Here is a 26,192-nt window from a genome sequence, read left to right as displayed (position 1 = left end):
CCGCCTGTTTATAAACCAGGTTTTCAAGTTTAGCGGAGTTGATGGCCTTGGCCCAGTCATCAATTAATGCAATAACAAAAAACTCATAGCAATAAATTTGGTCCTGCATTTTAATTTGCACAAAATAACGGTTCGATCGTCGTGAGCTAAATATTACTCTTTGTGAAAAAAAGAGTAATATTGCACGGCAGGTGGGAAAGTGCTGCCCTCTATGCTGTGGACCAGAGGTTGCTTGAATCGATCTTAGAAATAGCCCCGTGACATCCGCTTTGTTGGTTTAATTAGCAAACACAAAGGATTGCACTGCTGTGTGCTGAGAGATCCGAACGGATTTTTTATTATCACACGATGCTGATAGCACGAATTTGTGGGGGAAATTATAAAGAATGGTAGGAATTTATATATTTCTCGGACCACATAAAGCCACTGGTAATGAGAGCAGATATCTAGCGGAGCCATCCTCCAACAACAGCAGTGGCCAACCGGTATCTCCCGGGTTGCGCGCCGCTCTTTAATCCACCACACGTGGCTCTTTCGAAGGGGGCATAACGTAGAACGCGCAATCACAGTAATACCAAATAAATAATGTACGTTGCTGAAAATTGTCAACATATATACACACTCATATCTTTCTATACACTTGGCTCTTTGTAGACCTAACGGGTATTTGTTTGGCTCTTGGTCTGTGCCAGGTTGGCCACCCCCTGCTCCACAGTGCTGTGCTCGGCTTGTGTTCCGCGGTGTTGATGAAACCCTCCCACAGCATTTGGCATGGCTCCTGCTGAATTAAACAAAACGTAAGAAAAAAGTATTATCTTCCGAGGGCTAAATGGTAGAAAAGTTTTTTTTTTTATGCGTGAGACAGAAAGATGGATTTAATCATTAACTATGGGCGATTTCTCACATCATTTATAGGTGTTATCGGATTTTTTAAATGATATTTTATTCATATATGTGTAAAAGAGAGCCGCGACGAGGTTGCAGGGGGTTCGTCCTTTATTTATTCCCCCAGTTCACATCCCCATCCTTCTCCCTTCGTTTCCCGCCAGTTTCTCCCTTCGCGCCCCCTAGCCCCCCTCTTATGTCTCCTCTCCTGCTCCTCCCCTTTCCACTGTTCCCACTCCACTGTCTCCGTTCTTTTGGTGGGAATCCTTCCCTTGACATCCCTTACATTTGCATCAATTCATAACGTATGGGTTGAGACAGTGATTATGACTTGGTGAGAAGTCAACAGTGATCTTGCAATGCCACAATCTTTTCCCTCTTGGCTGCCATTCTATGACCAGTCTTCACTCGCAGGCCATCCTCGCTTCTCGTGTAATGAATTTCCCAAACTTACTTATGATTAATATGACGTTTCTAATTTTTGTTTTTTCTCCAATTCATGTAATCCTTTTTCTGTGTCTCATTGTAATCCCCCACAACCATCTGTCTATGCTTGGTAGTATATATGTTTTCCCCATTTTCTTCGTCGGTGTTCATGTTTCCAATCCATGTCAATTCAGGCAATAAACACGGATTAAAAACTCCCTTCTGTGGGGAAACGTGTATCCTGTCATTCATTATTACTTTTATGATGTATACAATTTTAAGTTAAATAAGACATTCAGCAGCGAAGGAGAATATATTAAAGAGAGAAAAATGTCTTGAGATTCCAACAGTAGGACGACACCAATGCGATGTGTGGCAGAGCGGTGAGAGAAGGAGAATTCCTGACGACCGGATGTGCGACAAAGAAGCAACGTTCGGATTAATCTCGTTCAAAAGACGATGGGCTCGACGAAGAGTCCACCATCAACGTTTGTTTTACAATTAAATTAATCCAACTTGCTCTTGGACACCTCTTTAAGGGGTGCCAAGGTGGCGAAATGTCAACTTCCTCATCTGGTATACAGGTTGTAGGTTCGATGCCAAACCTGACACCTGTATATTTGGAGTTTGCATGTTCTCTCTCCCCGTGGTCACGTGGATTTTTCTTCGAATTCTCCTTAGAGGATTTGTCTGCTATAAATGTCCACATGATAAGCCACTTCATTGCGCTATCATTTATGGCCAGGTCGCTTCTAAAAAAGTGTCCATTACATGGTAGAATTAAAACAAAAGTTTCGTTTTGAGTTTAGATTAGTTAAATAATCATGTTGTATTGGTATATAGACATGTATGCCGGGAAGTTAACTGAACGTGAGCTGTGATGTATTTTACACACATTTAAAAGAGTCCCCATGCTAAAACAATCGTTCAAGTGATATCCGTTGCCCTATGAGACCTCCTTTACCAGTGGCAAAATATAGTAATAGGTGTTTACCCTTTCAACGGGTACAAAAACTGACACCTTTATACAAGGCATCATGTTTGCAATAACCACAACACAAGCAGTCAAAATGCAAACAAAAAGAAACAACTCTGATGATGATAATGATATGCATTGACCTTGAAGTTGATTGGTCCACACCCGAGACAGCTTTTCTTAGAGCCTAGGTCTCCATTGGTGTTGGACCAGATGACGCCAAAAGGCGCACAACATTATTATCATCATCAGATTTGTTCTTTTTGTTTGCATTTTGACTGCTTGTGTTGTGGTTATTGCAAACATGATGCCTTGTATAAAGGTGTCAGTTTTTGTACCAGTTGAAAGGGTAAAAACCTATTACTATATCCGTTGCAGCCAATAGCCAGTAAGTATGCATTCCACATTCACATAGCAGAGGCCAGCATGTGCATAAGATGACCACCAGTAATTTCCCAGAGAGCTGACTTCACTTTATCTACTTCAATATAATGATGGGCTTTGTCAAATACTCACCACTATTTGAACTGACGAAAACTTCATATTGTAGATTTTAAAAAATGGCACAGTCTCAGGATCATACATATTACATAATTACATTGCATTTACAGCCCTTTGTCAATATACTTACGTATGAATACCCCCCCCACACACACACCATGTTAGCCTTAGCGGTTATTTAACCAAACTTCACTTTACTGGTCAGTGTTGGTTATTGAAGGGGCCCCAGAGTTCAGAATTTTCTCTCCACTGACGTTGAGTCGTGGTCAGAAATTTCACTCAAGTGGCTGCCTTTACGGCAGCGAAGCGGGCTGAACCTTTTCCCGATCACTTCGCACCTCATTTCACGGTGACACAATGTTATCCTCTAACTATTTTTTACTCCGTGTCTTCAAACTTTGAAATGTGAAATCAAACATTAACTACAAACTCACACGGCGCCGCAGGTTTATTATCACAGTTTAAACACACTTTAATCTCGAACGTGTCAGGCTTGTTCCTATCTCTGTTCCACCTAAACCCAAAGCTATAGTAATCTAAACACGAGCAGATAACCTTAAGGATATAGTCCGTACACTCAATCAGCTGTTTATACTTAGAATCATAGAAGAAAATGTTTAAGTACAGTCTGTTATTTCTGTGGTCACGCAATACATTTCAATAAAATAACCCTTGCATATTTGTACAAAAGCCAATGAACGGGAAGGCATAAGCTTGGAGTGAGGGCCTGTGTTTTTCACAGCGAACCATAGTGGACACACACACTCATTCTGCTTGTGGAGCATCATGGTACAAAGCACATACGAGCATATCTGTGGTCTGCGCATGCATTAAATTATCGTTTTGTTCATGAGCCTATTGGCTTTTCAGACCAATCCAGTCATGCGTGCTTGTTTAATGCTGCTGAATAATTTCAGTTTTTAAATCCAAAAGGCTGACGGACTAAACTATTTGCATATATGGAGACAGAATAGAGTTTTGCTTGCATAACGCTTTTATCATAATGCTACTTAGCAACAAGTAATGAGATTGTGAATCATATTGCTTTTTACTTTGAAATGGGTCCCATAGTTGAAATGGAGTCCTCTTGCCAATACCATCCGGGCATTAATTTGTTTGTCGAGGCTGACTGCTGATGAAAACGCTTGCTTGAACAAATTCTGCTGGTGAATATTTGCGTGTAAAATCTATACACTGATGGATCAAATAATTTTCATGTATATGTCGAGACAGAACGGAGCTCATCATATGCGTGTTGTTTGAGCGATGACGGGCTGAGTTAATACTGGTAAGAACCTCCTGGTTACACCAGCCCACAGGGGATTATTGTGTCCGTCCGTCGTGCATCCAAAAATGGGAGGGGTGGGGCTGGGTGGAGAGGGGAGGGTGGGGAGGGGCTGGGTGGGGAGGGTGGGGAGGGGCTGGGTGGGGAGGGGAGGGTGGGGAGGGTGGGGCTGGGTGGGAAGGGGCTGGTCACCCCGTGGTGCCCTTATAAAACTCAACGTTTAACCTACTCACGCCGGCTTGTGCCCGCCCTCACAGTCGGCCATATTTGCGGAATACACCACACCACCATTGACCCTGGCCATTGACCGAGCAACCCAACGTTCCTACCAGCTCCCTCCGCAGGAATGTGTTCCCAATCACATTGTAGCGGCAGCACCACCTGGCTAGTTAAACAAATATTTACATTTGCAGGTAAACGATAAATAAGGACTCCACACATGAATAAAATACCATTGCTACTTCTGCAAGTATCTGGAAAATAACTGGGTTATACCCTTGTAAGAAATAATTAATGTTAACTGATATCATGCCCCATTGCAACCTCATTTGCCAGTACAAATATGATAATTGGTATTTTACCCTTCTATTTGGCAACAAAACTGACACCTTTTTTTTACAAGGAGTCATGTTTACATAGACCACAATACCTGCAGTCATAATCCAAACAAAAAACATAACTCTGATAATGTACACTGTCCTTGAAGTTGATTGGTCCACACCCGAGACAGCTTTCCTTAGAGCCTAGTCTCACATGGGTTGGACCAGATGACGCCAAAAGGCGTCATGTGGTCCAACCCATGTGGACCAATCAACTTCAAGGACAGTGCACATTATCAGAGTTATGTTTTTTGTTTGCATTATGACTGTAGGTATTTTGGTCTATGTAAACATGACTCCTTGTAAAAAGATGTCAGTTTTGTTGCCAGATAGAAGGGTACGAAACCAATTATGATATCATGCCGTTTGTTGATACAGGAAAGGCACACTCATTCTCAAGACTTATTCCGGAGGGGCCTGAATTGGCATTGTTGGTCAATTCCATCCTTGAGCATGGAGCACGTGTGAGGAAACCGGAGTACGTGGAGAAAACTCACAGACACACCGATGCATTCATAAGCCTATTTCTTGTGCTGCAACCATAGCCCAGTGAAGTTTTGAGTTTCACAAATCCCACTTGATCCACCAACCTTGCCTCCACGAGAACAGTGGATTACAGACACGTGCGCACACAAGCGGCAACGTCAACCGTCGCATGGTTTTGCTTGACTGCACAGTGTGACGAACACATCAGGTGTTGCTTGCAAATTTGAACCTTCGTGACATTATTATTCATAATGCCCCCCCCCCATTCCTTATCACTTCCAATAAATGCGCTCAATTTCACCGAAGCAGACAATGCAATTGTACCCTTCACATTATTCATTAGGCATAATTGACGGAGATTCATTCCTGCCGTGCCCAACATTTGTAGAGCGACACGAAACATTTTATGTCGTTTTACGTAACACTGTCATTTCAGTGACAGCCTAATCGCCCTTTCCCCAAATCAATTATATGACAGAGGAGTGTAGTCGACGGCGACACAAAAAAGAATAAAGATTCAAGTCGAGGCCACGCGCACAAACATACACGTGCGCCCATGCTCGCTTGCACATGGACACGCACGCAGATGACAAAGATGTCCATTTAGCCTCGCAGACTCCTCTCGTCGGAGAGCACATGTGAGGCTGGAGCCACACACAAGTGGGTGTTGGTGTGGCCAGTACCTGATGGCGGATGTGCACTCATTGCACCCAGGGGTTTATGTAAGACTGAGTCGGCCTATAACAGACAGAGGGAAAAGTTGACGCACAGCGATGGAATATTGATTTCGGGTGCTGCAGTCTGCTCATGTAAACTCCACATTGTTTCTAGATTTGAAGCTTTCGTGACTGCAAGGATTCATATTCTTAGGTTTTGTCGGTAAAGCCACGTAGGTACAAAATTAAAATTAATAAAAGTAAAATAAAAATAAAATAAAAATCACGACGTTTCGGAGGCAACACAAGCTTCCGTCTTCAGGTGGAACCGTCACAGCACGATAGCTGTATCAAGTGTTCTGGCTGGAACTACTCTCGCCATAAGACAATCGCATTTGACTTCAGAGTGGTACCGTGTATAACAACCTCGGAAGGATAATGGGCTGAGTCGTACTTCGAACAGGATTTCAACTCATAGCCTTACAAATGCGAGTCAAGCACTGTCATCAGAAATGGATGTGGCTAAATTAAGTGCAGATTCAGGAACATTGGTGATGGTTTGAGGCCATTACACTCATAAATCATCGTAACATTTTCATCCCTAGTGGCAAACTGGGGACAGAACCACCTTTTGTTTTGGTGCATCTTCCCAAAGGTTTCACCTATCAAAGGCTCCAGTCTGAGAATCGCTGCTTTTTTCACGAAATGCCATCTCGACATCTAATCGGAATCTGGCTAACAAGACATTCCTGTTCAATTATAACAAAGTGTGTATTTTTATACAACTCAGGTACACCTTGTTACAGACTAATCTATCTCTACTCTCCCCATCCGTGGCATTAATTAAATTGCACTTTCCAATTGACAAATCGGAGCCTATTGTCTGTGCTGGAACCCAAAATGTCTTTAACTCAATCACGTGCCATCTAATCAAATTGTCTAATGCATACGGGAAACATTAATTTTTTTATTTAACGTAGAATTAATGTATTATCATCATCAGCAGCAGCCAATGTATATCTGCTGCTGGATGAAGACCTCCACACCCCATCACCATCCATCTCAGTCCTGGAATTAATGAATGTCATTTGTCTGGATGAATGGTGCCACCGTTGGAGCAATTGAGTCACCATTGGAAATGTGGAAGTGAACGTCGTAGCCGGGGGCCAACTCAGTCTATCATCCCTTTATGGCCAGAACAAAAAAAAAATTGTACTAATTTGTTAAAGGTCTGCAGTGAGGTTTTTTTAATCCCTCTGAAGAGACTCCACCCTCGTCCCCACTATGGGAAATTTCGAATATTCTCCACCGGCTTACTAATTGGCACGGACCAGCATGGTGAAGTATGGTCAAACCCCTATGACAAACACACCTAAATCACATCACGCACTCTACAGCAACTCTACCTGCACCAACCGATGATGTCTGCTGGGCAGGTGAAGCGGCAGAAAGAAGGCCAATGCTAGTTGGATTGTTTCAGCGCAGGATCACGAGAGACAGCTGCGGCGGATTGGGGAGGCGTTCATCCAGCACTGTCAAAGGAGCACAGAGCCGCTACACGTATGGGCGGGGGGCATGCTTTGACCTTTTGATCACTGTCATTAGAGAAAAAAGTGTCAGAATTTGTTTTCAGTGCACAATAGAAAGCCGTCAGAGCATTACGCGGGATATGCGTATAAGCGATTACAAATGAAGTTTAATAGCACCGAAGACTTTCATCGGGTACATTTGGATGGTACAACTGCGCCTTTGTAATGCGAAACTGGTGTCGTTCTGTACAATGGAAATGATTTGCGCAGTAGTCACCTTTTATTCACGAGCGCAATGCACAATGAGGAAAAAAAATTAGCATGCTAATGCTAAAACACAATAACAATCGGAGGACAGCTAATGCCAGATGTGGGATTCTCCTTTGCAGCATGAAATAACGTAGAGTAATTGTGTATTTTTATTGTTTTTAAAATACATTTGAAAAACTGCTCGAATGTGTATTTGTTTCTTACACATTGTAAACATTTATGATGCATCATTTCGGTCGTTATAACGTCCAATGGGAATGAACGGCAGGAAATGCTGAAAGGACGCAATACAGAAGGCTGCAAAGTGGGGCTCAGGATAAATGTGAGCCGCACGAAGGTCATCAACTGCAAAACAGGCAAAGCCTGGACTAAAGATCCCATAGTTTCAATGTAGCATACCCGAGCATATAGTAGCTGCCCTGAAGCACTGTTTCATTCAATTCTCCCCCTTTAAATGGGGTGTTTTTGGCTGAAGAATGATTGTGATTGGTTAGCCACAATAAAGGTAGCCCCACAATGCACTGAGCCAAATAATGACAAGGAAAGTGTTGTAAAATGGGCAGCTCCGGGCCATCATTGGCACTGCTATGCCACTGTGGATGTTGGAAAAAAGCACCGAATGTTGGTGTTTGTGAGGCGTGTGAACATCTCACCTCGTAGGGAAAGCGTTTTTATTTTGCAGTTGACATCTAAGCAGGATTAAAGAACATTCCGTAGTTTCAAACAAAGGACACGTCTCATACGTTTCCTAAAAAATTGGAAGTGTCTGGAAAAGCACAGCAGAATATTGACAAGAAATTATAAGATGGAATATGGGGGAGGATGAGAGCAGGTGGGGGTGCTTTTGTAAAGCTGAACTTGATTATATACCAGTGTGCCTAAATTATGTTTATTTTTATTTTAATCAGTGCACCTCCGGCTGTGACATATGGATTATAAACACGTTCGTTAATGAAAATATAGGACAAACATCTGAAAATGTACAAAGGAGCATGGAGATGCACGATTGGAATTACGACTGACAGAAAGGAAAAAGAAGAAATGAATCAAGCGGAGGTGAATGACGCAAGTCAAACTGTTAGGAAAAGTAAGTGGACTATGGCAGGACACGTCGCTAGAAAGGACGGTGGACGATTGGCAAGAATAACAACAGGTTGGCAGTCAGAGAGTATAACGCATCGGACACCACGTCCACCGAGGAGATGGAGCGATAATAGCAGTGTATCTGCTGCTGCTATGTGGAATAATGATTGCATCGCGGGATCACGTAAGGTGGCGGCAGCTTGGAGAGGCCTGTATTGGATTTACCATGGCTGGTGACGACAATGATGATGATGATTTCAGCATACTTTTTTCAAACTTGTAGCACTGTCAACATATTACATGAACATTACAACTATAATATTCCATATTCTTTGGGTCTTTCGGTAAAGTCACGTAGATAGGTTCAAATTAATGAAAATAAAATAAACAAAATCTACTACGTTTCGATCGCAACACAAGCGGTCGTCATCAAGCAGGGCGATAGCAGGTAATATGCACCGTATTTAAACGTTCTGTTTGGTCACATTAGTATGTTGCTTTTCATTATCAATCAGTTTGTACATACGGAAATGCAACATATGCAATGATATTGTGGTAGACTGGACAGACCTTACGGTTTATTCAGGTTCCCCTTGGAACTTTCTGAAAAGGGGATTATCTAGAGGTTTTTTTCACAGATTTACTAAATAATCCGAAATTTTGCTCCACGAGTTGGGAGTTTCTTCACGAATTTAATTGAGCGGCTTACTTTCTGCCTGCATTAGAACCCGAACGCACATTGGTGAGATAACATGATGTGATGCTGTGCAATTACGTAATAATGTACAAACCATTGTCAATCCATTGTTAGATAAAGACCTCCCCACAGCATGGGGGTGTGTTTGACCATACTTCACCATGCTAGTCAGTGGAGGTGGCTGAAGAGGGTGACCAGGACGAGTTCAGCTATCACTCTCCACTACTGTTAGCCATGGCCACGAATCGAACTCAGGTGGTCGCGTTCATAGTGCATTTTGCTAACCACTACGACACAGCTCCACAACCCTTGTATTGCTTATACACTATTGCTATTACACATAACGTATAATAAATAACGTTAAGATTAAATTGTAATGCAGGAATTTGCTAAATCACAAGTGTGAAACTGAAGCAACAGTGTAGTAATATTTATAATTGTTATAAGACTGCAGATTTAACGGATTCAATTTTTTAAAATAAAATTAAGGCTAAACTAGAATGCAGGAATGTATTTTTAAGGCAGCACTTTAATATCATGGTCGTCATCATGGCCACCTTCCGGCTGCTCCTGTCCCTCAATCCTGGCCTCCCCATGGGCTGAGGTGGCTGTTTACTGATAATGCTGCAGCTGCCAAACCCACACTTTCCCTGCCTCCCAGCCGCGGTTATTGTTCCAGAGGGAGATGGTGGTCATGGCATTCAATCCAAACAAGAATCGCACTGCTCTACAATGAAAAAGTCGTCCGCAGACCGGGCTGCAGGGATCAGCCACAAGTAGGCCCTGTGGGTGACCAAGAAAAACTGTTTTCTCCAGACAAGTGGTGAACATTGAAGCCGACTTCATGAGGTTCAAGTACGACGCCAACGCAATTGGTCCTACAGCAGGAGTGGCGCAGTGAGCCGTGGCTACCACCAATCGGTCTTTTAAAATCTCGCCACGGAGGTGAAATGTTAACTCCCTCGCCTGGTATACAGGAAATCGTGGGTTCGATCCAGACCCTGACGCCTCCTGTATGTTTGGAGTTTGCATATTCTCCCTGAGGTTGTGCAGATTTTTCTCTGGGTCTCCCCCCCCCCCCCCACTCCCCACACACACATTTAGAAGCATGCGCTTAGAGTATTTGGATACTATAAATGTTCACGTGATAAGCCACATCGTTGAGTTGTCAATAGTGGCCCGGACGCTTCTTAAAAAGAGTTAGATAGCTCAGTGGGCCTTACCTGGTAAAATTAAATAAAACAAAGTTTAAAAATAACATCATAGGATCATTAACATGCACTGTGCAGCTGATGCCGTGCATTTTATGGCAAATTCTTCTGCAGTGTTAACCAGTGCAGCCGCTGGCATCAAACCGTGAATCTCTGCAATGAGTGGCAAATGCACTGCGGCTGGCCCAAGTCACTGCCCACATCCGGCTCTGGACGAGACAATGAGATGAGTGCTGCCCCACTCTCATTTGAGCAGACAGACGCTGAAACTGTAAAAAAAATCGCGCAGTTTGCAATGTGTCAATCTTTCGCTTAACAGATGGGTGCATTTGGCAGGTGTACATTGCTGGGACGGAGATTGGTCTTCCATCAATTTGTCAGTCACACGGACACCCGCCCTGTGAGATACACATCAGTAAAGATGCGTATAGCTTCGTTATCACGAGCCAAGTGGGTAAATACAGGCTTTCCTTCGGCACGATCGTAAAGCAGAAATGACGCTCTATATTCCTGTTTTTCGTACTTACTTGCAATTGTGCGTATAATGATTGTGCCATCGGTGTCACATCACAAGATGAAGTATCCATTCGGACGTCTCGCAATCCTTTTGTGTTCGAGAAGAACCCACAGATACAGATGTCTCAGAGTTACCTCTGAAATCCCCTAGATTGACTTCCATTCCACATACCGTAGAGGGCAGCCACTTGCCCTTACATGAGCGAGTTTTATTGCATGACAGTGAAATCAACATTTTAGTTCTCATAGCTGGCATTTGTCTTCATTAGGGATAGCACCAAATTAAATGTGGCTGTGAAGGTCCCACCTGATGACGGAGACTTGTGTTGCCTCCGAAACGTCGTGATTTTTGTTTTTATTTTATTTTCATTAATTTTGATGTTTTACCTACGTGACTTTACCGAAAAAACCTAAGAATAATGTGGTGGATTTATTTGTTTGCAGTCATTGGTGAACATCACTTGATGACCTGGTTTAATCGCAGGAGGCTGCTCGGACCTCTGACCTCTTGAGCTACTCAGTCTCCATAAAAACCAATGGCTCTTTATGGTGATCGGGCAACCTCGGGGCATATTGGTCCAGACCGAGGTGGAGTTGATAGCAACTGCGGTGGTGGCATTTGACTTCTCGGAGCTGGTAAGGTGGTTTCACGGGCACGCGCCTTCCTGCCGCACGTGCCGCACAATAAATGGTGGTGGGCATCGTTGCGTCTGGTTGGTCAGTCGGTTCAACATGTAAATCGTCTTAAACATAGGTGGCCACTGCTCAGAAGCCAGACTTGAAGATACTGAGCTGACTACTCGAAGACCGTCGCTGTGATTAAGCCGAATTCTCCATTGTAGTGAGTTCATGTTGTCACTGGTCATCAATGACCGGAAACACAAAAAAACATCACGTGCAATTTGGTTCTGCTCTTAATATGTTGTAAATTTAACAATAATCTCTGAGGCAGGGCAGGTGGGAAAGTGCTGCCCCCTACTGCATTGCCCGACGGCCACTTGATAGGATCTCAGAGGTTGCTTTATGGTATCCGCTTGACGTGGGTCAATCGCGAACATGAAGGGATGCACTGAGAGAGTCACGAATGGCTACCATGCCTGAAGACATCTTAAAACACAATCTGTAGTTTTCCAAGTCGCTAGAATGGGTTGTTCGTATGCATGTTTGTTGAACTTCTTTCGCACCCTGCGTAGCCAACCGTGCTAAGTGGGTTGGGAGCTGGACCTCGGCTGTAACTCCTGGGACTCGGCGGTGACTTCAGCATCCCCGTGGCCATCTCCGATTACTCGTTGGTGGTGTCACCGGACCCCGGGTCGCGCGCAAACCTGTCAAGTGCATCCTCGTCCTCACCATAATCCCCACGGCAGATTATTTTTGCCAATGTTTTTTTTCATTTCCCCATTATTTCCCTTTGTTGTTGTTGTTGTTTTCGTCCCATGTATTCGCGGTGTCACGAGATGCGATTATATTCAGTGAATTAATAGTTTATAATGATTATCATATCTAGACAATGCATTTGCATTAAACCGGACATGCACGATCGGACAGTTAACTTAATGAGTGGTGTATATAGAGTGATAGATCGGTGTGAGGCTCACAGGAGTCGTGCCCTCTGCAGCTTTCTAAAAGCGGGACCTTTAAGAATGGGGCTGCCTTCAATTTACACGTCCACTCTGATGGTTGACACGGTCACAGACACTGAGCCTCAGAGGATAAGGGACCTTAAGGAGGTGCGATCAGTATGTGGAATTACCCCAGAGAATCAAACACTGAGGCCACTGCTTTGGAATGAAATGTTCTCACAGTTGGTAATTTAAGAGATGATAGCTGCCACGAGTGTGATTTACACGTAATGATATCACTGGGTAAACACTCATGGACCACGAAAAGGCAACGTTTCAACATTCCTTTTTGTCTGTGGGGCAGTCATAAAACAGCGTTGAATTCGCACGTAATGGGGACTGATTTTCTCTCCCTTGATCAACCACCCAACTTGGATTTAAACGTGCATCCTTCTGATTGCGAACTACATGCTCACTACAACCCGGAGCAGTGATCTTATTTATTTTGACAACCAGATGTAAAAACGTTGCTCCGCAATCGAAAATAAGATGCAGCTGACTGTTTGGTTCCTTCGGTAAAGTCACGTCGGTATAAAATACGTATATATTTATTGGATCCCTGCAGTCATGGAAACTTCAAATCTAGTTTAAGACACAGTCATTCTCATACTCTTCTGACGATCTTGTGCCTCAGGGAACTCAAAACTAATCTGCTTTTATTTTTTACAACATTCAGTGGTATATTTTTTATATTCTCTAAGATTTAAATACTATTTTGGTGAAATAATTACATTATTATGAACATAAATTGAAAAGTTTGAGCGTTTTCTTTTACGCATCATTCTTCTGTATTTGTTACTTCCAACTCTTCTATGGCTTGATGTTTGTTGCCATGTTTGATTCTTGATATATGGCTCATTCTCAATTAAATATTTAATCTACCGTATCCTCAATTATCAACACATTGCATAACTTTTTTTTTATACACTCTCAATTATCGACAGCATATTCAATCATTTTATAGAATGATATTATGTTTGTTACATATTTCAAATCATGTTTAATCATTGGCAATATAAAAAAAAACTGTCATATGCTTGACAATCGAAGACAAAATCAACAGGTATGTTCAGTTGTCAAACGTATACATTTGCTGCGTTTAAATGTTGTGGATTTTCCAGCTATTTAATGTATGTTTAATTCTACTTTGATAGTGTGTGGGATGCATTGCTCTGATCTAGTGGGCACATGTCAAGGCAGTTAGCCAGGCTCAGTCAGAGGGAGACTGCAGTCAGCCGAGCAGGCCACACCAATTACGGGTAAGATTTCAGGAAAACAGGCCTGAAAAACAAACATACGCATTTATTTGTATATTTCACAAAATTTATGTAATTTCACCATTAACAGGGTCCAACATGTGTTCTTTTAAACATTTTGTTTCCCATACCCCCATACACTGTGTTTCTACCAAGATGGCATCCTGATGTGTGGAGGGAAGGTGAAAGCTGTGGCTAACAGCCACTAACAACAGCAGAATTACTATTGGGGTGGAGCAGAACCCAGCCAGCAGCCAGCCAGGACACTCGAGGTATGGATTAGTTGTAATAGTAGTATGATCGAGTAGCATTGTCTCCTCACCTAATAGTTCTAAGGGCATCTACACGTATAATATAAGATGATATAGTCAAGGATTATTTTTGCGACATATAATATGTAGATTAGGCCAAATAATAACTGTATTAAACAAATAAGTGCACTAATTATACATTTGAAGCTTTCGTGACTGTAAGGATTCATATTCTTAGGTTTTTTCGGTAAAGTCACGTAGGCAAAAAATAATAATAAAATAAAATAATAATAAATTGAAAATAACTAAATTAAATCACGACGTTTAGGAGGCAACACAAGTCTCTGTCTTCAGGTAGAACAGTCACAGCCAAATTTACTGTATCAAGTGATACAGTAAATGTATTATTATTATTTTATTATAATTTTTTACCTACGTGACGTTACCGAAAAAACCTCAGAGTAAGAACAGTGCACCTTTGATGATTATATCTGATATGTTTACTATTTACCATTTAGATAGGCAGAATACTTGACAACGGCGTAGAACACTAAACTTCTGTCGTGCTAATTATGTATGCAGTATTTTATATTTATGTAATAAAGGACTCTTTCTCAGTGTCGATCTCCGTTGTCCTTTATTTGGGTTCGTGTAAATCTCACTCACACGGCGTCCTCGCTCAGGCCCGCGTCTCCTCCGATGATCACTCCACAGCCACCCTGCTGCTCCGTTCTGCAGCCTCACTGCTGCTCCGCCCTGCAGCCACACTGCTGCTCCGCTTTGCAGCCACCCTGCTGCTCCACTCTGCAGCTAGCCTTCCACAGCCCGCTAGCCCTCTGCGCCCTGACACCGATGGCTGACGGTGCCGACGTCTCCCAACACGTGGCGATCGCGCCACCCTCCCCGTACTGCCCAGCGTGGCCTCCTCCCGTTTCACTCCGTCTCAACTCCCCGATCCCCTTCCGGTTCTCTCCCTAAATCCTCTCCCCCACGTGACCCTAACTCCTCCCTCTCCTCACGTGAGCCAGACTCCGCCCCCCTCAATCCTTGCTCGCATTACACGACCCCCCCCCCTTATGAAAAACCCAGTCGTCCCCGGCTGCAACAGAATAAAATAATGCGAGCAACTTTTTAACCATCAGGCATCACCGGACAACGGATATTATAACAAGACGATAACAATAACAACAAGAACAAGAACAACAATCAACGAAAAGAAAGGGATTTGGAACGCGTATGGGTCGCCGGCCCGTCCCGAACGGGCAGCGGCCCCCCCACAGACCGAGAACGCGACGGGGTTTTAAGAGCGACGGGATTAGAACCGCCCGCCGCTGTTGGAGGCCCATCAATGCCAAGGTCCCGTTCCCCAGAGAGACCCGAGTCCGGGGTCTCCCGCAACCGTGTCTGTGGTGGGGTTGGAGGGGCAGCGGGGTCAAGTGTCCCCGTCGCCGTGGTAGGCCCACCCAGAGCAGGATTCGCTGCATCCGCCTGTGTCATGGCCGGTTCGTCTGTAGAAGGCACGACAGGCGCGCTTGCAGGGTCAACAGGCAAAGGCAGAGGTGCGTCGGGTGCAACAGACACCGGCAAGGCAACATCAGGAGATGACGCATCCGTCAGCGGGGCCACGTAGGGCTTCAACCGAGATGTATGGACGTACCAGCGCCGCGATCCGAACCGAACACGCGCGGACTGCGGGTTAGGGACCTCACTAAGCTTAACCGGCCCTTGCCATGGTTTGTGAAGCTTAGGGGAGGTCCCCGCCCGCACCTGCGGGCAGTGCAGCCAGGTCATGTCCCCCACTCGCCAGGGGCATTTACCATTCGAGCGCCGGGCGCAACGTTCGTTTCGCGCCTGGGTCTTGGCAGTAGCCAATCGGGCCCCCTCCCGTGCCTCGGTGACGCGTCGAACAGTGTCTTGAATGTACTCGGGGAGAGGCTTAACAGGACCCTTCACCCCCGTACCCAGCTGTACGTCCACCGGCGGCACATTCTCGCGGCCGTACATTAGAAAAAATGGAGAATACCCTGTAGACGCATGAGGCGTCATCCGATACGCGGAGAGTACCCCAGGTATATTCAAATCCCAATCAGCTTGTTTCTCATTAACCGTGTGACATAGCATGGCCGACAGCGTCCGATTAAGCTGTTCCACCATGCCATCCATCTGCGGGTGGTAGGGAGACGTAAGAACCTTCTTGGTTCCCAGAGCAGCGCACACTTCCGCCAACAATTTAGAAGAAAAATTTCGCCCCTGATCCGTGAGTAGCCTTTCCGGCGCCCCTTTGTCCAGTACATATCCAAACAGGAAGGCGTCCGTGATAGACGCCGCCGACTGGTCGGGTAAGGGCCAAGCCATCGGCCAGCGGGAAAGATATTCCACCCCGACCAGCAAAAATGTATTGCCCCTAGCGGATGGCGGGAAGGGTCCCAAAATATCCAACGCCATCAACTCGTTAATCCGAGACACCTGTATAGACTGCACCGGCGGCACATATGGGTTTTTAGGCGGCTTCCGCCGGGCACACTCGGGACACGCCCGAATGTGTCCGACGATATCCGTTGTCATGCCGTGCCATAAGTAGTCTCGCTGCAACGTTAACAAAGTTTTCTGCACCCCGAGATGTAATAAAGTGTCAATTCGTACCGTAACGACGACGGTACCACCAGACGCCAGCGGTCGTCCAACCCCTCCCTCCACATGAGCAACCCATCCCGGAGAGCGGCCCCCGGCGTCCCACCGGACAGCAGTCCCCCCGCTCCCTTCGCAGCCCAACTCTGTAAAGCCCCCAACGAGTCATCAAGCAATTGCTCGCGAATCCATACCGAGCGCGGCAGGTTCAGAACCCCATCGGCCGGTCCTGGGCACACCGGAGCCTCTGGCACCTTGACAGCTGACACAACAGGCCGAGGGGGTAGCTGAACCGGCGTACACCTATTCGTACCCGACGCGCAAGCACAAGGGGACCCCTGCGGTAATCTGGAGAGCGTGTCCGCGTTCGCGTGACGCAACCCCTTCCGATATAGAATTTTGAAGGAAAATTCCTGCAGGGTTTCCAACCATCGTGCCAGTTGGCCAGATGGTTGGTCAACTCTCAGGGCATATTGCAGAGCCGCATGGTCCGTGCGCACAATAAACGAACGGCCGTATAGATACGGCCGATATTGGCGGATAAAATAGACACTAGCCAATAGTTTGCGGTGAGTAATGCAGTAGCGGGTTTCTGCCGGGGACAGCACGCGGTTACCGTAGGCTACTACGCGTTCCACGCCGCCCTTGGACTGTGACAGAACGGCCCCGATCCTGGTGTCACTAGCGTCCGTATCCAGAATAAAAGGGCGATCAAAATCCGGATAGTCCAATGTCGGCGCCGTCGCCAAACGATCGCGTAGGCCCTCAAACGCCGTTTCCTCCGGCGGTCCCCAACTGAACCTCCGACCCGTCCCCGTAAGGAGGTGCAAGGGCCTAGCAATCATAGCAAAGTTTGGAACGAACCTGCGATAATATAAGGCGAACCCAAGGAAGCGATGTACGTCCCCAACCGAGTCCGGGGTTGGCCAGTTGCGAACGCACGCCGTCTTCTCTGGGTCCGTGGCTACCCGGTCCGCACTGACTATGTGTCCCAAATAACGCACGGATCGTTGCAGTGGGTGACACTTTTTGGATTTAAATTTCAGATTGGCGGAGCGCATCCTAGCAAACACCGTCTCCAATCTCTGTAAATGTTCGTCAAATGTGCGGCTAAAGACGATGACATCGTCTAAATATATCAAACATGTCTCCCACTCCAGACCCATTAACACCAGATCCATCAACCGCTGAAAAGTGGCGGGGGCAGCATTCAAGCCCATTGGAAGACCATTAAACTGAAATAAGCCCTGCGGCGTACGGAAAGCCGTCTTTTCCCTCGAGGACTCATCCAGGGGAAGCTGCCAGAATCCCGAGGAGAGATCAAGCGTTGAAAAAAACTTTGCCCCGGACAAGGCATCGAGGGAATCATCCATACGCGGCAGGGGGTACGCGTCTGCCACGGACACTTTGTTTAATTTGCGAAAATCGACGCAAAATCGCAGTTTCCCATCCTTTTTCTTCACAAGGACTACCGGCGCGCCCCATGGACTGTTAGACGGGGATATTATGTCAGCAGCCAGCATGTCCTCCACTGTGCCGCGAACATGATCCCACTCCGTTGGGCTCAACCGATGCGAGTTCAACCGAATCAGAGCGGTGTCCCCCGTATCAATGTGGTGGGAAAGCAAGGAGGTGCGTCCCAAGTCACAATCATCCGAGCTGAACACGTCGGAATAGCTTAGCAACAGTGCGCGAAGTGCGGACCATTGTTCCCCGGTCAGTGATGAGTTCTCCCCGCACAACTCGGCAACCCATCGATTATCCTGCCCCGTGGGGCCCGAAACCCCCCCTACCATGTCCCGGCGGCCCCGGTCATCATGGGCCGTGAACGCAGTCGTGGCGTGAGCCAAAACCGTTCCGGCCGGTACGCTAACATTCTCCGCACTCCCATTCAGCACTTGTAAAAACGGAGGCTGGCCCGGCCGGACAATCGTTTGTGCCCCAACTAGCGCCGAGCTGCCCGTTATAGCCGTGGACGGTGATAACAAAACCCCCGCCGCTCCCTCAACGCCAGGCACTGGTTTCCGATATCTCAACGGAATAAGCATCTGCGAACCAGGTGGAATGTCAACAGATACCTCGGACAGCACCTGCACCTGGCAGACAGGCCCCAGGGCCACGGCAAGAAGGAAATTTTCCGACCCCCCGGCAATTCAATGCAATTTTGATTAACCCTTATTTGAATGGGCATTTTTGCCAGGAAATCGGTCCCCAACAAACAGGGCACCGCGAGGGACCTGGAAATCAAAACGGTCCCTGAAGCCGACACCCCCCCAATCGATATGTTGGCGTCCACCTGGCCCACAATCCCCATACTTCCCCCGTTCGCCGCTATGCAAGAGTCATAAACTGGTCGCACCCTCCCCGGCGGAATGCCCAAGAGATGGAAAATGACATCTGAGATAATGGTCGCGGACGCACCGGAGTCCACCAAAATACGCACCTCGACCCCCTGAATAGAACCAGGCACAGTGGACGACCCAGTAGCGGCCGCAACCACCCTCCGTGCCAATCTCCGCCACTGCGTCAGCGAGCGACACGGGTCAATCGGCGGCCCCCCGTTGTTAACGACACACGGACCGCGCGGCGATGGTGATGCATGAGGTGACAGGCCTTGCCGGGTGTCTGATGCGCACCGACTTGCCTGTCCTGGATGGTCCTTTCGCGTCACGTCCGTGGCCAAGGACTCCTGCTGGGGCGGTCCTGGGATGCGAGCCCAACAATCCCTGGCGAAGTGGCCCTTACGGCCGCAGCGGAAACACTCCACGTCGTTTCGGTGCGCGGCACCCCCTCTGTCCCGACGCTCCCGCGTCGGTGGCCCGGACCCCAGCCCCGCTCCCCCTTGAGCAGGCCACTGGACAGAGGCGGCCGTCAACTCCTGCGGACCCTTGTCGTCAGGAACGTAGACCGCCTTCTTAGGATCCCACCCTGTAGCACCGCCTTCGACGATGGGGCCCCCCGTCCAAGCTGACACCTGTTTCCAGCGTCGAATGTTAAATTGGGCATCCAAGCACTTAGCTGCAGCACGGGACGTCAACTTATCATGGCCGCACACCGGCATGGGGATCCCCAAGTCTCTAGATAATTCCAGCATCTTGCCCAATACGAGGGGTTCCAACAAATCAGGCTCCGTCTCGGGATATGCGGCCATAGCCAGTTCCAGAACGGCGCCTCGGAATGCCACCGGCGATTCTTCAGGCGCCCATTGCCGCTGTACGAATCTACGATGGGCATCGTCCGGAGGCTCATACGCATCCGCCATTTCCTCAAAGACACCCTGTAGCGTCCTCTTCTTTTCGGCCTTGATGGAGCAGAAGAACCTGACGGACTCATCGTCGAGAAGTGTTGGTAGGACTTCCAGGGCCTCCACGTCCGTCCATTTGGCGGATCGTACAGCCGCTTGAAAACAGCAGGTGAACGCGCTCCAATCGCCGCCGATGGAGAACTCTTTAACAGTTGTTAAATGATGGCTGCGGGACCTTGCTCCGCCGTCCTCCGTCAATGGTGGCTCGTGTGGCAGCGACAAGATGGCGTCACTCCGCAACGTGTTCAAGATGGCGGCTCCCCGCGGTGGAGGGCGTAAGATGGCGGCTTCCTGCCGTTCCTCCTCGGCCACGCCCAAGATGGCGGCTTCGTGCTGCTTGGTGGAGAGGGCTGACAGCCTCGGCAAGACCCCGGCTCGCTGTTCCCCGCTGGGCCTCCCCGAAGTCGTCGCCGGCGTCACAATGTCGCACAACTGCGTCAACACCACCTTAAGTGCCTCCAGTTGGGCCGCCACCTGTCGCCATCCTTCATCAGCGTCCACTTGCGCGGATGGACCCACCGAAGCGGCAACGTCCTGCACCCCCGGACCGTCGCTCGTCCCAGCGTCGCTTCACCCCTCCATCGTCGGTAGCGCCACCGCTGGAGGGAGGTCGTCTTCAGAAGATGCTGCAGAAGATGGTGCAGGGACGTTCTTTCTTCTGAGCTGTTTTGACATGCCGTTTCACTTCTGACACCAGTGAATAAAGGACTCTTTCTCAGTGTCGATCTCCGTTGTCCTTTATTTGGGTTCGTGTAAATCTCGCTCACACGGCGTCCTCGCTCAGGCCCGTGTCTCCTCCGACGATCACTCCACAGCCACCCTGCTGCTCCGTTCTGCGGCCTCACTGCTGCTCCGCCCTGCAGCCACACTGCTGCTCCGCTCTGCAGCCACCCTGCTGCTCCGCTCTGCAGCTAGCCTTCCACAGCCCGCTAGCACTCTGCGCCCTGACACCGATGGCTGACGGTGCCGACGTCTCCCAACACATGGCGATTGCGCCACCCTCCCCGTACTGCCCAGCGTGGCCTCCTCCCGTTTCACTCCGTCTCAACTCCCCGATCCCCTTCCGGTTCTCTCCCTAAATCTTCTCCTCCACGTGACTCTAACTCCTCTCTCTCCTCACGTGAGCCAGACTCCGCCCCCCTCAATCCTTGCTCGCATTACATTTATACACAAACGATAATTGGGTGTTAATCATCGGCCTTAATGCTCCTAAACGAATGATGGATATGTCACGTTCCTATGGTAGGGTCAAGAACATGATCAACAAAATGGTATCCTTTTATCCACAGTGGGGGGATGATGGGTTTAAGATCATGCAAAGAGTGATGTAATAAATATACACTTTTGAATAACTTTAACAGTCGAAATTCAATCAGATGACTTTACATCGACTGCCTTCTGTAAACTGGAATAATGTTTATAATTCTTTACTGCAGCTGTCTAATTAAAGCAATACATTTGTGACAGCCTTTAAAGCAGAACAGATGTGAACCCTATAAAATGGGGCAATCTCCATTCACTCCATTAGCTACACCTTACGTGAGCAAATTAGAAATTCCAAAGATTTTTCATTTCACATATGCTCTCGCCCCAACCCCCATCACATACCTCTACACTTGAGTGAAATATTTGAGAACACAATAGTGGTTAGACATCTATGGACAAGGTTGTTAAAATCTCCATTAGCAAAATCAATGTGGTTTAATTATTGAGGAAGCTATTTGACTTCACTGAGCGATAACTAGTCTCTATTGAAACGACGTGCATTCCACCGGCTTCTATGCCCTTCCCAATTGAAAAAAAAAGCGCATACCAAGTGAACTGATACCATGCTCCATGATTCTTCACAGCTGACTGCTTGTATGGCCTGGTGTCCCAGTGCACACACAATTTGTGTGCTGCTTGAAACGTAAGTGTTATTGTCATAGGAGGATCGCAAATGTTACAGATCATCGTTTGCGGTGAACTTATGGATTGATGGACGTTAGCTCGCAATACAGGTATCAAATCAGATGTGTAAGAACGGAATGTCATTTTGTATTTGTTTCTATTTAATTGGTTTACATTACCTGTGTAGAGGTGTTATTGGAGGGCAAACAAACACACCGGGTGTGGTTATGCCCGCACGCGAAAGGATGCTTACATCCACGTCCGCACCGTTTAGCCTGGGGGGCTAATACGGCGCTGGGATCCCCCACAGCCCCACCCCTCGGTGGGGGAGTTGCTATATAAGGCGGTGAGCCGGAGGGCTCGGGGTTCAGTGTTTAGCTTAAACCAGCGAAGAAAGAAGACCGGCTAGATAGGCCCTGGGACTGCCCTGGATCGCCGTCCTTCTCAGGACCGACCAGGGCAAGCCAGTGGCGTGGCCCCGAGAGCCCAGAGCCGATGTTCTTCTAAGAGCCGGTCTGGGGACTCAGGGTGCCGTAATCCCAGCTTGACCAGAGCTGGGTCAGCTAGCCTCCCCTAGCCCTGTAGTGGAGGACCTGGGAGTAGGCTAGCCGGGACAGAGATTGTGGGATTTCCCTGTTAGACGGGTGAAGGGGCCGATACCCCTTCAAGTGTTGTATATCTCGGCCTGTATTATACAACTGTAGTTCAATAAATAAGTGTGCCTCCGACTACGTCGTCCAAGTCTCCTTGAACCTACTACACCTGTATAGCCTCTAGAAACGCTACATTGCAAACAAAAATAGTATTGAATTGATTCGTTTAAATTATTTCACCCTTAATTGCCAAAGCCTATGAACGCTTTGCAACATTATTTTCAAAATCACTATCGATCGTGTGTCAGTGACAGCCAAAATCCTACATATGCTCACCAATAGATGAATTATAATCTACTTAAATAAGACTTTGAACCCGTCGCAACACCACAGGAATGGGAGTAGAGTCAGTGATATGCTGTATGGAAAACTAAAAAGAAACGGGAATGGGAAGCGAGAAGAGGAAGGGATGTTAGGATGCAGCTCAAGATGAGCAACAGGAAGAAGGAGCTCCAGGCAGGAAGGGGAGGAGAGGGTGATGAGAGGGGAGGGAAGACAGGGAAAGAGAAAGAAGAAGCGGGCAGAAGTGAGCTGCATGGAGCCGCGTCTGTTTTCACAGGGGGCAGGGGTAGAGGGGAGGGATTTAGAGTAGGGGTGGGCACATCATTGAAGTGCTTCATGAGATGATTCAGCTGAATTAGATATAGAGATGTAATGTTTATCCAGGTGGTGAGGGCCTCCAACCACAAGTGGATGGTTGCAAATTCAAATTTAGTTTGGAGTTAACTTACTCTACCATCTCTCCAGGGTCAATGAAATAAGTGCAACTTGGTTGGAAGTCAAGACATTTTTCTTTTTTTATAAAGGTACTGGCTAATATCATAGGAATGTGGAATTTCCATGACTGTTTGTAAACCACCAATTAGGTTAGGACCACTTTTCACTTTTTCGAGTAGGGAAACGCTGTAACTTGAATAAACCTACCCAGGTGTGCCATATTAAACGTACAATTAAACTCAATGTTAAATAGCAATGGTATTGATTATAATGACACTACTCTATCCTGGCAACCTGCATATAATCCCTGGTCAGGAACCACACCAGGGGCAATTCACATCTAAAATGTTGACCTCCCATATGTCAACTTAGCCTATAATGAGTACCTGGTCTGATGTGACAGCACCAAGCGCTGGGGAAATGAAAGGTGGCAAGTCATGATGTTAGCCACACTTATTTCCGTAATAGGCGCTTACTTGCCTACCACACCTGCTCAATCAGGTTATGAGTAAACAAAGTACACAGAAATGTGCGCAGGTCCTTGCTGTCGGGAACTGAGGAGCACTGTATACAAATAATGCGTATATGCCAGCTTTCAATTGTATTAATGTAATTCAGGGTTGGTATACGGTCTCCGTGTCTGGAAAAACAACAGCTTGCAGCATTACCACACGACCATCTGTAAACTGCCTCTTAAGATTGATGGGCAGGCCGAGTGCTTTTGACTCGGCAAACGAGCCTTAGCAGACAAGAGCCAAGTTCCCTTCATCCATCAGGGAGTCACTGGCTCCCACGCTACCTTGCCTCTTCCTAATCCCAAAACAGATTAAATCCAAAGGTCAACTTTGCTTAACCCTCCAACTGGGCGGATCTGTTCTCCACTCCGAGAGATCAGTGGGCATCTACAATACATCCTGCTAATGCACACATTTATACCGCATTGCAATTAAGAATTATTTCTAAATGAACAAATAAATAAACAAAATATATGCGTTAATATTTAAGTAATGTCGAAGTGCTCCACGTGCTCAAATGAACATCATCTGCATTGATAATTGATACATAATTTTGATAAATTGGACGCAGACATAGCAAAATGCTTGCTGCCTATTGATGCTGTTTTAGAAAAATGCAGATATGTATCCACTTAGACAGCTGGAACTAAACTTAACTATTTATATTACTGGAAAGTTCTAGAATGTTCGAGAAGTTACTCCAAGTTTACTCAGCACTCAATTTGTCTGGAATGTTCTGGAAAATAGGTAAATTTCAAAATATCACTGTCCTGGTCACAAAAACAAAGTTGTACTTTTGAGGCATAAGCAATTAGGAAATAACACTTACTACCCAGGAACAAAAAAAAATTGTTACACAGTGCAATCATGAGCCATGCTTTGAAATTCCATATGCTCATAGCATAGTGGTCTTCAATCATTTGGCCCTGGAAGGATGGTGTGCTGCATTGACCCTCAACTGGCACATTTGTAATAATATAGTGACAATTATAAATTAATTCTGGCTGGTTATGAAGAGAATTGCATTTGTGATGAGAGTCTCTTTATACATCAATTGACTGAAAATACAGGGTGACTGTGTCAATGACATCATTCCCAACCACACCCAGAGTCCTAGAAAAGCGGATTCGTTGTTGTGCGATTTTTCTCAGCTGTAACGGTTGAGAAATTATTTCAAGTGGCCAAAACGTAATTGAGGGTGGAAATAACATTCCTTTTCCCGCTGAGATATTTCACTATAACCCATCCATCATTCATCATTATATAGAACCTACTGAGAGGACTTTGGTATAAATATCCTACTTGTGTGATTACATTGTGAATAGAGCTACATTTCACGGTACAACATTTCGGCACATAAGATCTAAATTATCCAATGCAAACATAGAGCACATCGGTATTCAAAACCATTAGCATCACAGTGAAAATAAGAACTGTCAAAAGTGTATAATGTGCATAACAGAATAACGATGAATGTAATTGGCCAAATGTAAAACTGAAAAAAATATGACAGTATTACTGAAAGAACAATTACCCACAATGAACCGATAAAGTTGGTATACCATTGGGATGTTAATTACCCGAACATTCATGAAACTTTAGTTGAAAGAAAGTGTAGGGATTTGGAATTAACCAAACAGTCGTGTTCTTGCTCTTATCCTTCTAAAAATAATTACTTACAAGACTTCTATCAGCGTTTTCAATCGGTTCTCATCACATTAAAAATTCACAATCAAAGCAAGGCTTCTTAAAGTACACACCCAATATGCATCTCTTGCTATTGCAAACATTTTCTGATTTAAGTTTGTGCTATAAAGTAGGACATTTTAAGCTAAAAGTCTGGCTTCATTGATTCTTTATCCTCACAAATGTCCTGAGAGGCAATTAAACATTTTGAAATCATTAAAAAAAATTATGCAAATAACATCGAAATCATCAAATTCATCAAAGGTGTGTGAAAAAGAAAAATATTAAAAAGTTGTTAAACTCCACGTGCTCCCTTGCCATATGTACAATGAAGCATCATACATCGATTGCACCAGCCAGCCAGTGGTGGGTCTTACACTTGAATGTGTAAATATGGCAATGAAAAACATATTGAGTATAATATAATTTGTATCCCTGTCAAAACATTTTTAGAACTATTTTGAACAAACACTGGCTCCCTCTGCAAGTGCCAAGTTGTTTTATTTACAATCTAACATGAATGTGTGTTAATTAAACTTGATATTTATTT

Source organism: Lampetra fluviatilis, chromosome 22, assembly GCF_964198595.1.
Source record: "Lampetra fluviatilis chromosome 22, kcLamFluv1.1, whole genome shotgun sequence".
Taxonomy (NCBI): Eukaryota; Metazoa; Chordata; class Hyperoartia; order Petromyzontiformes; family Petromyzontidae; genus Lampetra; species Lampetra fluviatilis.
Note: the sequence above shows the minus strand (reverse complement) of the source record.